This window comes from Triticum urartu, chromosome 2A, assembly GCF_056163025.1.
Source record: "Triticum urartu cultivar PI428250 chromosome 2A, HENAU_Tu73, whole genome shotgun sequence".
In the NCBI taxonomy this organism is placed as follows: domain Eukaryota; kingdom Viridiplantae; phylum Streptophyta; class Magnoliopsida; order Poales; family Poaceae; genus Triticum; species Triticum urartu.
In genome coordinates, this window is record NC_141874.1 from 584906503 (window position 1) to 584914105 (window position 7603).

The 7603-nt window shown below is 49.3% G+C and overlaps 1 long non-coding RNA gene across 8 annotated transcripts; it reads left to right on the plus strand.

Moving 5' to 3' along the window:
- The first annotated feature begins 1802 nt into the window (after positions 1-1802).
- Positions 1803-6486, plus strand: LOC125538886 (uncharacterized). Of its 8 annotated transcripts, none has more exons than XR_015616989.1 (5): positions 1803-2348; positions 2753-3360; positions 3765-4373; positions 4451-4536; positions 5927-6486. It is a non-coding gene; the product is annotated as an uncharacterized LOC125538886 (long non-coding RNA). The 8 variants fall into 8 exon arrangements; XR_015616988.1 differs by having other exon boundaries at positions 3765-4074; positions 4277-4373; positions 4451-6486; XR_015616984.1 differs by having other exon boundaries at positions 3765-4536.
- Positions 6487-7603: the final 1117 nt, after the last annotated feature.

The window sequence follows — 7603 nt, forward strand, 5'->3', positions numbered from 1 at the left end:
TGCGAGCACGTACCGCGTTCTGGACTGCCGATATTTTATGTGTCCATACGTCTTATTTATTATGCTTTAACATATATTCGTGTACAAATGCATCATCAAATCAATAATCTCAACTAAAATGGACGAAACAAATTTTGTTGAACATAGATAAGATATTTTACATAGACGACCGAACTCGATACAGATAAGTTCATACACAAAGTCCACTACTTAGGCTTAAAACAACATAACAAGATTAATCTAAAAAAGACATTAAAAAAACTACTCCTCGTCGCTATCGATGAGGTCCACCATGATCGGGCCATCGCCGCTGTCATTGTCGCTGCTGGACCGGTTCGCGACGTCGTCCCAGTCGACCGGGTCGTCATCCGCCACCTCCGCCGGCGCCTGTTGCCACTCCGCCAGCCACTCCACCGGCGGCTGCTGCCACTCCGCCGGCGCCATCGCCGCCTGCTCTGCCGCTATCGCGCGCCTCAGCCGCTTCGATTGCGGCCGCGACCTCGGCGGCCTGCCTCGCGGCAGCCGCCGTAGCAGCAGTCGCCGCCTCCGACGCCCGTAGGGCCATGTGGTACCCCGGGGTGTCATCCGGATCACCGTCCTCCCGGAGGATGACCTGCTCCGGCGGCAACTCCAACTCCGGCGGCGAGGGAGGGGCGGCCGCCGCGGGCGCCGCTGCCGGGTCCGCCCCGTGGTGGCCGGCACGTCCGCAACGATCCCGTGACGGAGGCGGGCGCGAAGACGGCCGCTGCCGCCCGTCAGATCGGGGGTCACGCCGGCCGCTGCAAGGTGGAAGGCGGCGATGACCTCCCAGTAGTCCTTCCCATGCCAGAAATTGCGGCGGCCGAGGATGTTGTGCTGGCCGCCGTTGTGGCTCCGGAGGTCCTCCTCCGTCGCGCCGGGCCCCGGCGTCGGGTAGCCGTCCGTGTCGGTCTTCCAGTTGCGTGGAAGACGACAACCCGACGGCACGGGGAGGCGGTAGCGGTGGAGCTCCTCCGTCTCCGGCACGCCGATGCTCGTCGGCCAGGAGCCGGGGATGTCATCGTCGCCGCTGCCGCCGCCGCCGGCGCTGCTGCTGCCGTGGTAGAACGCCATCACCGGTGGGACGGGGGCTGCGTGGGGCGTCAGTGGGATGTGGGCTGCGAGGGAGGGGGGCGTCAGTGGGATGAGGGCTGTGAGGGGTCGTCGGTGGGGAGGGGGGTTTATATGGCGGCGGGGCTGCGGGGGCGAGGGGACGAGGCGGCTTAATGACCGCGGCAGGCGACCAGGCGGCTGGCGGCGTGAGCATCCGCGCCGGTTTGACCGCGCGGCGGCGTTAATCACCGCAGCAGGCGAGATGGCGTGCGGCAGGGTGCCGTCAGCGTGGGCGCGACAGGCGAGGATGCGAAAGCGGCGGCAGGCGGCAGCGGTGGTGTGCGGCAGGCGACCAGGAGACAGCGGCGGCAGGCGGCAAGTGGTGGCGTCCAGCAGGCGAGGAGGCGACTGCGGCAGGTAAGCAGGCTGCACGCGCGTGCATCTCTTCTCGAGCGGCGCGATTGGCGGGACGTGCGGGTGGGTAGGGCAACGACGGGTGCGGGCGGGTGGGGGGTAGGGCTGCCGCGTTGATCGCGGGCGGGCAGGACTGTTTTTTTCGTGGCGGGCGGGACATCTTTACCTATATATTATATATATATATATATACACTAATAAATCACCTATGGCTTCTGGTCGTCCGTCGTCGTCAATTTGTAAAAAAGTCCCTGTGATTTTCTATAATCAACCCGCGGTCCTTTTTAAAGTGAGAAAAACGGTTCGAGCCCAGATCTGGCCCGCCCAGCCCGAGTGCCGCCGCACATACGCCGCCACCACCAGCCCCGCAGAGCTCCCGACCCCGAACTCCTCCTCCTGTGCGCCTCCTCGTCGGCCTCCTCGCCCGTCGTCCGGTGACCGGCGTCGCCGCCGAAGACCACCTACGTCACGCCGCCGCTCCACTGCCTTTTCTCTCTCCCCTCTCTCTCTCTCTCTCTCTCTCTCTCTCTCTCTCTAATCTCCTTGCCTCCTTCTCTCTAGGAGCACAGCGCCAGCACCATGGATGCCCAGTGCTCGAGCTCACCTTGGAGGTTCGAACGCCGCCACGGGACCTCCACCGGCCAGATCCGGCGCCTCCCTCCCGGATCCGTGCGCCCTGCACCTCCTCTACCCGATCTGGCGCCGCCCAACCTGCCATGACCTCCACCATGGAGCTCCTGTAGCTCGTCCCCTGCCTCCTCTTCATGTGCTCGAGGGAGACGCGCCTCCAGCGCATCGAGCACAAGGCGCAACCGCGCCAAGGTCTACCCCGGCCACCTCTGCGTCCAGCCGGCCTACCCCGGGTAACGCTCGATCCGGTTGGGATGTGTACTAGCAGGTTCCCGGCAACTATATTATACTCTTCGGTTGGGATTAGCTTTTGCTGTTACTGACGAGAATCAGTACAACTATGATGGACTGCTTTTCTAGAGCTAGAGCACTACAAAAGTAGAGATGGTCTTTCACGGCTACACAATTGGAATTGATCTCTGTTCATTCATAAATCATAATTAGTGTAGTTCAAGCAGAGTGTTAGGGCTACACAATTGGAATTGATCTCTGTTCATTCATAAATCATAATTAGTGTAGTTCAAGCAGAGTGTTAGGGCCATTGTAGTTTGTCTCATTAAATCAAGACTTCAATTATTAAATAATATTACAACTTATATGTAGATAACTTTTATTAACTTGATTTTCTATTTTGCAGGTCCCTGCAGTTATTTGTCATTGGATACTTTAGAAACATTCTGTAAATTGGTATCAGTTGCACACTTTTTGTTTATCTCCGTATCTATGATGATTACCCACTCCAAAGCATCCCCGCGTTAATCTGGAATAAAAGGAGAAGAGCAGGACCAGGATTTTTATTCAATGGTGGTTGATTAGTATGTATGATCCAATCAAATGTGTCCAGCTGTTCTCGTGTTCATCTCCAACCTTTGAAACTCAGTTTTCAAGTTTAGAAATCCAACATGTATATTCCAGTACATGATTTTATTTTATGATGGTTTATTTAGTAGGAATGATCTAATCAAACATGTCCAACTCTCCTGACAGTGTTCCTCTCCAACCATTGAGGCTCAGTTTCTAAGTTCTGACTTAGCATCAATCCATCATGTAAATTCCCAGTACATGACTTTATCTCGCAGTGGTTAATTTAGCAAAGGAGTTGTACCCCGTTGTTTGAAGCGGGTCAGGCGCCGCCTCTGTCTGCGAGGCTTCCACAAGTAATATAGTGGCGGCCTGGCGCCGCAAAAATTTGCTACCTCGACGCCATTCAACTTCCTCACCAGTCGCTCCTATGCCCACTCACAGGCAAGTAAAACTTTGCATCCTTCAATAATCTGCTATTGATCAAATACTCGTATAATTTATCTCAAGTATCACAGTCCAGATCATTAATGTATTGTTTGTGTTTCTATCATGCTAGATTTTGTTTCAAGTTCATTTCATGTGTAAGCAAATTTAGAGTGTTGAAGTCGTAGTGAATTAAATAACATTTGGAACCTTTGTCTAACAATCTTTGTCCAAGTCCGAGATGAACAGGGCAATCGGTTTTCCAAGATTGAAAATTCATGAATAAACAGTTGTGATGCGAATTTACAGAACCTGAAACTTGATGATAGTTACTTCAGTGTGCGCGCACCTTTTGCCATATTTTACATACTGTACAACTACTTTGCTTTTGTCCGATGAAAACTGTTTGCGACACCTGGCAGCTTGGCCTCCTGGGAAGAAGAGACGAGGGAGAGAGAGGAGGTGAGATGGAGAGAAGAGAAGGAGGCGGGACGACTTAGACCAGTGTGGCCCTCACTTCATTACTGCTTTGCCTTGGTTGGCACCGGACACACAGGCCCCGCACAAGCGTGGTCTCGGATGTCTCTGCTATGGGAACACATTGCCGGATCGCTCTCATCTATGACTGTTCCTATTCCGTGCATCATGCCACTCCGATGGTGTAAAGCTAGCTGTCGTGATTGTTTGGGTGGTGCACAGCCAATGTTTGTTGGAATGCCTATGCGACAACAGGTAAGTGATTGACTTTGCAGCAGCAATTACTGATGAAGATTGCGAGCAGGTTCCTCTTTTAGCACGACCGGCTGAGTTCCTTAGTTAAAGTTTTTTTTTACTGAATTGGGATGCTTTTCCTGCATTTAAAGTGGATATTGTTGATTGATAAGTGTTGACAGTTACTAGCGTTGTTGATGTTTCATAGTATTTTTTTTGGTAGCTCACAACCTCATGTAGTGCTTGAGAAAACCTGAGAATATTGAGAAGCTTCGTGCTGCGAGTGCGAGGAGATGAACAAGTACTTCTCTCGCTGCAAGGTACGATCATCAGTTAGTGTCTACAATCTTCTTTCTCGGAAAATAGGGGATTTATATCAGCGTGCCATCACTGCAAGGAATCAACACCGTCTCAACGGCGGCAACAGCGGATACAGAACAACTGATGCGGCCTGAAGTGGACCTCATTCAACCTTAATTCCAGGTATAGTAATAACTATCTTGCTGCTTAATTACCTCTGCTACTATATAGCCATTAGAACTGATCCACGTATACTGTATAGGTAATTAGCTTTTGCTGGGTCCAGTTGAGTATCTCCTGATCTTTTGAACTTCTTTTTTCATGCACATTATTCGATGGTGTTTTGAAAAGGCATACGGCAGTTGTTGTTTTGGAGTTTTGAAACTATTTCTCTTGCTATTCTTGCCTCGCAGAAGGCAGGCAATGCGCGGCAAGCTATTTCACCTACTTGTTAGATATTGCATCCTTATTTATTCTCAACACATGACAAGTTGAGTTGTTTCTATTCATATATACTGTAGTAGGATACACACACAGATATTTTGTAATGTTGTAGCCAACAAAGAGGCACAAAAGAGCAGATGCAAGTTGCTGTCAACTGGCGCTCCATCTGGATTCGGAATTCATTTTCATATGGGATGCATTTTGTGCAGTAAAAAAACCATTGGCTAGGAAGAAATAAAATCATGAATTTCCAGCCAATCAACTACCAAATATAGGCCCTTGACAGCAGCATTAATTCTGTCTCATACTTAAATTTAGTTACGGCATGTTGGCTTAGGTTGTTCATATAAATTTTCTTATTAATTATGTGGCATATCACTTAATGAGGTTGCCTGTGTGGTATATGTTTGGGGCAACTCGGTTTTTTTCTAGAGGCCAGAGCTCAGTGTCTAATCACATCAAAGCATGCTGCTGTTTAGCATGATTGGCATAGCTTACAATTTTTGTTAAACTGAATTAGCGAATATATGTTGCTTTTTCACGTGCGCACCATGTCATTTGAGACAATTTCAAGATCTTAGAAATTAGCCCCAAGCTTCAAAATTCCAACAAACTAATACAAAGATGAGATTATTCATTTAAAATTAGCAAGTTATGAGAGGAGGTTTTGCATAAAGTAATTCTACATGGCGTAAGATTACAATATTCATTGTAGCAAGATTTTCTTTCTAATCTGCGGCACCGTCAAATTGGACATCCATCATGGTTCATGACATTAGGCATCAAGGATAGAAGCATATATGTTGGATATCTATGACATAAAGAGATTATCGTTTCAACTACTTGACCTATCAGTGTTTGGTTAGTTCAATCAAATTTATAGATTTACTGTTGATTGTTTGGATGGTTGGTTAGGAAAGTGAAAAGGAAACTCTTTGATGTCGACAACTTAGTTTCTCTGTGGTAATGACAAACTTCTTAATTTACTCACAAGTGAGGATCTTATGTCAGTTATTTTGTGGATCAAACCTGCCAGCAATGACCTTACTTGAACAATATCTATTCTGTGGGATCATACCGCTGCAAACGTGCCAGCAAGTAAATTTATTGGCATTTTATTCTGTTTCAGGATAACTTTTCTTTTTGTTGCTCAATAAAAGGAATATCCCTCTTCGTAAATCTATTATTTCGCTTTCCCATGAAGCTGTAGTTCTCTCCAAATAATTTTGAGATTACACTAAGCAGAAGCTGCTAAACATGCTGTGGAAGCTGATACAAAATCAAACAGTAAAGAGGAGGTTGCTCTGTGTTGCCATTGTTGTATGAATATAATGCGACCTTCTGCTACTGTATGAAGAAAAGTATGTGCATAACTGCATACTTGCAGGAATAGAAGATAGATAAATATGACCGTACAGATTGTTGTGTAGATAAGACTGACCTTGCTTACAGATTTTGTTGTATGTATTTTTTTTGTATAGTTGACCGAGATAGATAGAATATGGTAGAAGAAAGAGGTGCAGATTGTTGTATGGCCATATTGTACATGGTGATCATTGTTGTATTTATTTTACATAGATAGAATAATGATGTAGATATAGAGGGTTTTTGCATATGTACCAATTTTCATAGGAACTATGATTATGTATGACTGGTATATGGTGCACAAATCAGTCATATACTCATTTATTGCGTGTGGCATGTACTGTGTTTGTGAAGTGCGATGAGCAAACAACCTGAGTGGTTTTCTTCTTACTTGTCATGAAGTTTTGATGGATGAAGTTCTATACAATGCTTACTAAATTTTAGCGAGTTGACAATTTTCTGTCCTGTTGCAACGCACAGGCATCTGTCCTAGTGTATACTTATACGTATACGCTCCGGCTGTGTTTTTCTTTTTTGCGGGCGGACTCTTTTTTAAAATATGCCCATCATGCCCTCTGTTATGAACAGGTATTGTGTAATCTCGGCCGTCCTTGTGTTTTGGGGGGTCTACCGAAGCGGAAGTGTGCAGGGAATAATAGCAACGTTTTTTTTAATCTCTCGGGCTAGGAGATGCATTGCATGTGTTGTGTAAGTTGGGATGATCATGCATGAATGAATCAATAATACCAATAGAATTCACAATCAATAACAACATAAGAGCCTCACGACGGTGGAGTTTTATTCGTTTAATCGTTTTGATCGAAATACATGTAGCGCTTGTAGTTTAAATTCATTCATTCACAATCTACTATCGGTCAATAGCCATGCGTTGCACTTGCAGCTCAACACTGGGTTTCGTCCTCCAGCGGGAACGGGATCCCGTTCATAGCCCTGAAGAGCATCCACGGCCCCGTGGCCAGCATCTTCGGCACCAGCGCGTCCGGGTCCGCGCACAGCGCCTCCACGGCCGCCGCCTGCCTCCGCAGCGCCTCCACCAGCGCCTCCTCGCCCGCGTACGCCGGCGACGCCGCGGCCCGCCTGATCTTGCCCGCCAGCGCGACGAATCTCTCCGCAAACCGCGCGCCGGCGCCCTCGGCCATGGCCGCGGCGTCCACCGCTTGGGCCCTCGCCGCGTCGCCCGCCTCCAGGCCGCTCGGCACCCCCCCGCCGTCCGCCTCCTTGGCCGCGAACTGCAGGAACTCGTTGGCCGCGTGGTGGACCATCTGGTTCTCCGTCGCCACGACCTCCCTCATCTGCCGGTCCCGCAGGCTCCGCGTGGAGGCCAGGACCTCCTGGGCCTCGGCGAGCCGCGCGAACGCTCACGCGGCATGGTCGCGCAGCGTCGCCGCCACCGCGCGCCCCTCCTCGCCCGGCCTCCCGG